General features: G+C 48.9%; 1 pseudogene across 1 annotated transcript in view; it reads left to right on the top strand.

Moving 5' to 3' along the window:
* Positions 1-2,855: 2,855 nt before the first annotated feature.
* LOC310822211 (large neutral amino acids transporter small subunit 4-like) overlaps positions 2,856-7,124 on the top strand; it is a 14,593-nt pseudogene continuing 10,324 nt past the window's right edge. Inside the window, exon 1 of the transcript XR_014555084.1 lies at positions 2,856-3,015. The product of XR_014555084.1 is annotated as a large neutral amino acids transporter small subunit 4-like (transcript). The remainder of the gene's footprint in view (positions 3,016-7,124) is intronic.

Raw genomic sequence — 7,124 nt, forward strand, 5'->3', positions numbered from 1 at the left:
TGTTATTTAATAATAATACCTGTGTTTGTATAGCGATTACTAAACAAGGTTACAAAGTGCTGAACATTAGTTTAAACAAGGTTACACAGTACTATTTCCGTTAGTGCTTACCAACCTCTTTTTTACTACTACATAGATGATGATGTAGTAGTAAAAAAGAGGTTGGTAAGCCTATGCAATACCCATTGGTTCGTTCGTTTGGAGACATAACCCAAACCCTAACACTAACTCTAGGCCTAGGCCTGTAGCTTGACTCTGAGCACTAAAGCACGAGAATTAAACATGTTCTGGAGAAATCTCCTCAATATAATATAATAACTCTGACGTATGTGCATTTGTCACACAGCAGTGTGCAAGCGCAACGAGAGAGAAAGAGATAGGAGAGAGAGTGCGCGTGGCTGTGTGTGTACGCCAGGGACACCTACTTGATAGGCCTATAGAGTATATTCCTAGAACACGCACGCAGACGATGTGTACGTACAGGTCTAGTTATGTGGGCTCGAGCTGTCCGTCTCATGAAAGTAATGACCCCAATTACAACTGGCCTTGCGCGCATCTGGAGTTACCTTGGTGCCCTTCTGGCACCTGGACACTAACAAACCACCCGCGAGATGTGACGCGCATATGCACGTGTAGAGGTTGTGACGTAAATGAGAGAGTGAGAGAGCCAGAGAGAGAAAGAGAAAGAACGAACCTTATCATCTGAATAAAACAAATTCTGCACACTTCACTATTTGCTATTTTAACGTCACAACGTTGTTTTCGCCGTGTGGACTCACGTTGTTGTTAACTTGATTGCGACTAATTTGTTTTCCCTCTCATATCTGTTGTTTTGCAATAGCTCAGACTTCACTTGACCCTATAGCTAGACCTTCAAAAATGTGCTGATTGAGGACATTTCCCAATAATGCATTTTAAATGTGTGCTCAGAGTCAGTGAAATTCAGGTTGCAACACCGATGTCACCCACGGATTACAATAACGTTGCCAAGTGGCAACCAGAACTGTCTGTGCACAGACGGAACGAGTAGGACGCAATGACTAAGATATCTAATGTAACACGGCCGTTAAAAGACTATTATTCTGTGATTAAATAAACTCGCCGGCATTCCCCAGCCTGTAGACAGAGACAAATGCCTACCTGGTGATAACACTGTGGACATAACCCCTCGTCACCGTTTCTCTGTGTGGACCCCTTTGTTTTTCATGTTCACTTTGTTTGTCTTAGTTTAATCTCGTATTAAAAACGTCCGGTCGAAATTACTTTATCTCTTAGAAATGTACTTTATCGACCCGTGAGATTCTATGTGTTATCAAACCCCAACCTCTGCCCTGTCCTCTATATTTTGACTGCCTCTCTCTCCCTCCCTCGCTCTGGCCGGTGAATATACATGCGCTAGTTGTGAGCCCTGTCCCTGAAGTCAATGATGGAGCGGTGATTGGTCACGGCAGGTTTCAGCACCTCGGACAGCCAATAGCAACGCTGGAATGTTTTGCAGGCTTCTCGGCGCGTATAAAGACAGCTCTTTCCAGAATAAAGTCACTGATGTACAGAAACCCGATTAATGAGCCTCAGTATCTCATTAGAACAGATATCAAGAAAAGAAGAGAAGAAAAGTATACTTCTATCGTCAGTGTGCTGTCGTACTCACTCACAGGTAAGACACCACTCTCAGGATTGTCTTGGTTGGTCAGAAACAGGCTGTAATGTGTTTGAAGTGAAATTTTGTAGCCCATTTGCCAACAGTGGTGGCTTACAGTTACTAAGTCCAAGGGCAGAAGTAATAGAGTGATCAAAAATTAATTCATGGTTGTAGGTGAAACAATGCTGATGGAGTTAGGATGTGATTCTGTAGAATCTGGCATGAACTGGGCAACCCTATACAATAGGCTACAAGCCTTGTGGTGATTGGAGCTAGTTTGTATGGTCTCTTGTTGTGATTCTGCCTTTCTGTCCCGAGATTATGATTAGAAGAGTGCCGACGGGTCAGGATAGGCTAACTCTGTGTGTGTGTGTGTGTGTGTGTGTGTGTGAAAGAGAGAGAGAGAGAGAGAGAGAGAGAGAGAGAGAGAGAGAGAGAGAGAGAGAGAGAGAGAGAGAGAGAGAGAGAGAGAGAGAGAGAGAGAGAGAGAGAGAGAGAGAGAGAGAGAGAGAGAGAGAGAGAGAGAGAGAGAGAGAGAGAGAGAGAGAGTTTTGTTGATCGGCCGTCTACTGGCAGCGTTTTTGTGTTTCGGATGCGCGCTGGTAATTGCGGGGGAAACTTGCGGTTCGGTGGGCCTGTCTGGGGCTGTTTGTGTGTGTGAGAGAGGGGGTAGAGAAATGAGTGGAGAAACTGGCGAGTCCAGTTCGGACCAGTTTACCATTTCCTGTATGACACCCATAATTCCATGGTTGTCACTAGACATAGGCTAAGTATTCCCTCGATGTTAATATGTAACTTCCCATGTACTATAGTGTTGTAATGCAATTAGGCACATGTATGTTCTCCGCGTCCTAGTTAGAGTGAATGATTGATAAACAGTGTGTTAAGGGAGGGAGAGACTCCCAAAAACAGTTAGCATATTATTGAATGGTACCTGATATGGTACCTGGTATCAGTTTGGTCACCTCATGTTCACAATCCCACCCCCCCCCCCCCCCCCCTCTCTCTCTTTCTCCACAGATTAGTGAAACCTCTGGAGGTCGCTCACTCTGAACCACTGGCTGAGTGTCTGAAGCACACTTTCTGATCGTTGCTGGCTGTTCTGTCCTGCACCACTGCCCACCCCTCCTTCCCACCCTCTCTCTCTCTCTCTCTCTCAGCTGCTCAGTCCCCTGTCCTCCCCTCTCTCTGCTCTCTCTCTCTCCCTGGCACCATGGCTCCCACCCTGGCCACAGCGTTTGCCAGGCGCTGGTGGATGGCAGTGACTGCCATCATAGAGAACCTGCTCTTCTCTGCCGTGCTGCTGGGATGGGGATCTCTCCTCATCATGCTGAAGTCTGAAGGGTTCTACTCCTACTTGTGCAACGAGGAGGGTAAGTGTTTGTTTTATTGGTTGTCCAGTTACAATGGGGCTGTAGTGGTTACAGTTCAGAGAATTCAACAATGTATGCTCCTGGAGATTTACAGAGTAAATTCAGAAGTGTTTTGTCTGCTTTGTGGGGTTAGGGGATGTGGTTAGAAGGTGGGGTTAGTCCATTCATTTGTTGGCATAAACAGCAGGGGGCAGTGCATTTTGGGGGTTCTTTAGAGTGTTGTGAGAGGTACAGTTAGGGGGGGGGGGGGGGATGGAGGAGGGGGGTGGGGGGTAGAGTGGGACAGTGAGGGGTGAGCATCATGTCTTAGGGCAGGGTTATAAAGTGTGAGTTCTAATGTGTCTCCATGTACACCTCAACGACACCATCTCTGTCTCACAGACATGTCTGGAATGCATTGTCTCTCCCTGCTCAGTCACAAACCCATTGAACTCATAGTTACTCAATCCTGCCTTTTCACCTCTTCTTTTCTTGCGGGAAGAATGAGTTTTTCCCCCAAGGAGCTCAGGACATTAGGAGTCTGTCTGAGGAGGTTCAATTAGATCAGTTAAATCACAGGAGCGTTGTTAGAGGGTCTGTGCAGAGAGAGAGAGAGAGAGAGAGAGAGAGAGAGAGAGGGGGCAGTCTGTGGAAACTCAACATTTGTCTTGTGTAAAAAGAGCTCCCTCTGTGTGCTCGTAAAAAAAACGGGTCTCGTTACCTAACCTGACACACACACACACAGAACCCAGATTAGTTGTCATGTAAATGAAACAGGAGTAAGTCTTTCAGATGACTGGACCTCTTGTAACACAGAGAGAGGAGCAGACAACATGTAGACTGGTTGATTGATTGATTGATGATTGACCAGCTGTTGTTTGTGGTGTAAATGGGGGATGGACGGAGAAGAGATGTTCCTTTTTGTCTCCCGCCCTCCCTCTCACCCCTCTCGCTCCCTCCTTCTTACCTCCCCCTTTTATTTGTGACTGAAACACAAATGTGGGATTGAACACACAAAGCCCTTAGCGACAACAGACTGAAAGAGAGAGGTGGGCGCGGGGCAAAGATGGAAAAAAAAAGGATCCAGGCCTGTCTTATCAGACGGTGCCCACAATCCCAAACCTCGGCACTCCTAAACCCCTTAGACTGTTGACTGACAGTTCATCAAACAGTCCACCAAACAGGCCTGGTGTGTTTACTCTGTTGGTTCATCTGAGGGATGTTTTTTCCTCTCACATGTATGGTGTTCTCTCTGGTATCTGAATATGGATTTAGAATCCTCTCAACCCCCCCCCCCCCCCCCCTCCCCGCCCTTTGTCTCACTCTGTACTCTGACCAGCTTCTCCGAGCCACAGATCAAGGAGCAGATTACCCCCCCCCCCCCGCCCCCTAATTTCAACCATTATAGAAGGAGAAACAATCTGATTCTTGATCTGTGGTTTATTTGGGGGCAATTTCTAGGAACTGAGATGATGTAACAGCCAGGGCAGTGGCACCAGGGCAGTGGCACCAGGGCAGTGGCACCAGCTTAGCGCCGCTGGCCCATGTGACGGAGAGATAGGCCAGCGTTTTATTACGGTGTGATGTGGTGTTAAAGTCCGTTGGTGGTAGAGAGAGCATGGTGAGAGAGAAGTGACTCGGTGTGGGGGGGGGGGGGGGGGGGGGGGGGGGGGGGGGGGGGGGGGGGGGGGGGGGGGGGGGGGGGTGGGGGGGAGGCCATGTGGGAGGCCATGTGGATGAATCATATCTCTCATGATGCTTTCCATGGCAGTTGGCTTGGTGCACACAAGACAGGAAGTTATACTGTCCTACTCAGCTGAATAAATGTACCTCCCTCAGCAGAAAGACTGGAGCCCTTTGTGCAGTCACTTTGCTTGGTGTGTGTGTTGGTGGAGGGTGTTCATAGTGTGTCTTTGTGTGTTTGTGTGTTTGTGTGTGTGTGTGTGAGTGAGTGTGTGTGTGTGTGTGTGTGTGTGTGTGTGTGTGTGTGTGTGTGTGTGTGTGTGTGTGTGTGTGTAGGGTGTCTGGGGGGCAATGGGGTTGGGGAGGTTTGGTGTTTGTTCATGTGTATCTTATAAAAGCACTCACTGAACACTTTATTAGGAACACCTGTACACCTTCTCATGGTGGAGGTGGTGTAATGGTGTGGGGAATGTTTTCTTGGCACACTTTGGGCCCGTTAATACCAATCAATCATCGCTTGAATGCCACAGCCTATTTGAGTATTGTTGCTGACCATGTGCATCCCTTCATGGCCACAATTTACCCATCTTCTAATGTCGTCTCAAACTGGCCTTCCCAGTCACCGGATCTGAGTCCAATAGAACACCTTTGGGATGTGGTAGAACGGGAGATTCACAGCTTGAAAGTGCACCTGAAAAATCTGCAGGAATTGCGTAATCCAATCATGTCATCATGGACCAGAATCTCAAAGGAATGTTTCCAACATCTTGTGGAATCAATGCCACGAAGAATTGAGGCTGTTTTGAGAGCAAAGGGAGGCCCTACCCAGTATTAGTATAGTGTTCCTAATAAAGTGTTCGGTGAGTGTATAAATCAGTGTTGATTGTCATTTGTTCTTCCTGAGCAGATCAGATCTTCAATTCGAATCAAATCAAATTTTATTTGTCAACTACACAATATACTAGATAGAGTCCAATGAAATGCTTTCAGTGCAATGAAATGCTTTAAATCTGATCCGGCAGATCTGGAGCACGTGTGTAGACTGACTCACATCACATTGTGAGTCAGTCACTCTTTCTCTCTCTTCTCCTTTCTTTCACTCTCAAACTGTCCGTTCCAAAACCTCTTCTACCTCTGCTACTCATTCTATTCCTTTCCATCCCTCTTTCTCACACCCTGTCCTCCGCTCTGCAAAACTCAATTCGCTTCATTTCATTGCAATCTTGTTTGGTGTTGGGACACATTATGCTTATCAGATCAAATCAAACCACACAGCATAATCATACAATCATAAGCGTAGTTACAGTTGAGGAACAATCAGAGTAGTCATAAAATCTTAATGAGCAATGATAATATGCACTCTTACAAGGTAAAGAAAGGTAAAGAAAAAGCACCCATGCAGATACCAATCTCTTTGTTTCTTTCTCTTTTATCTCTGTGCTATCAGGCCAGGGCGAAGCCGTGGGCCCAGGGTGTGGTTGGTCATAGTGTCAGCGCCACGCTAAGCTTTTTTTAATCAGAGCTAGCGGGCGAGGTATGAGGTGACACGTGTGTTTCCCAGGGCAGCTGTGTTTCACAGAGTCCTGAAGAATGCATGTGTGAGTGAGTCTCAGAGCAGACCAGTGTTCAGCTTAGAAGCGCCAGGTCAGAGCAGACCAAGATCAAGGCCAACCCTCCCCTGGCCTAGTTCTCTGGCTGCCACACCGCCCCCCCCCCCCACCCCCGCCCCCGCACTCCCCCCGGTCTCCCGTCTCCCTGCTCTACACCCCCCGACACGTGACAGTTGGAGATCCAGTCCAGTCCTGTCCCCTGCCCCCCTTCCCAGCCAGCATGTGCCGGTTGTTAGCCGGTCTCCTGAGTAAGCCTTTGGCACCGGGTCGTGAAGCGCGTCATGACATTTCACATGGGGCCACGACGTAGCCTGCTGTCTCTGAGTGGGAGTGGGTGAGGAAGTGGGGCGAGGGTGTGAGTGGGAGTGGGTGAGGGAGTGGGCAAAGGGTGGGTGAGGGAGTGGGGTAGAGGGTGGGTGAGGGAGTGGGAAGAGGGTGGGTGAGGGAGTGGGTAGAGGCTGGGTGAGGGAGTGGGAAGAGGGTGGGTGAGGGAGTGGGCAAAGGGTGGGTGAGGGAGTTGGTAGAGGGTGGGTGAGGGAGTTGGTAGAGGGTGGGTGAGGGAGTTGGTAGAGGCTGGGTGAGGGAGTTGGTAGAGGGTGGGTGAGGGAGTGGGAGAGGGTGGGTGAGGGAGTTGGTAGAGGGTGGGTGAGGGAGTGGGTAGAGGGTGGGTGAGGGAGTGGAAGAGGGTGGGTGAGGGAGTGGGAGAGGGTGGGTGAGGGAGTGGGGAGAGGGAGAGGGTGGGTGAGGAGTTGGTAGAGGGAGAGGGTGGGTGAGGGATGTGGGAAGAGGGTGGGTGCGGGAGTGGGAAGAGGGTGGGTGAGGGAGTTGGTAGAGGCT

This window comes from Argentina silus (genome assembly GCF_951799395.1).
Source record: "Argentina silus genome assembly, chromosome: 2".
NCBI lineage: Eukaryota > Metazoa > Chordata > Actinopteri > Argentiniformes > Argentinidae > Argentina > Argentina silus.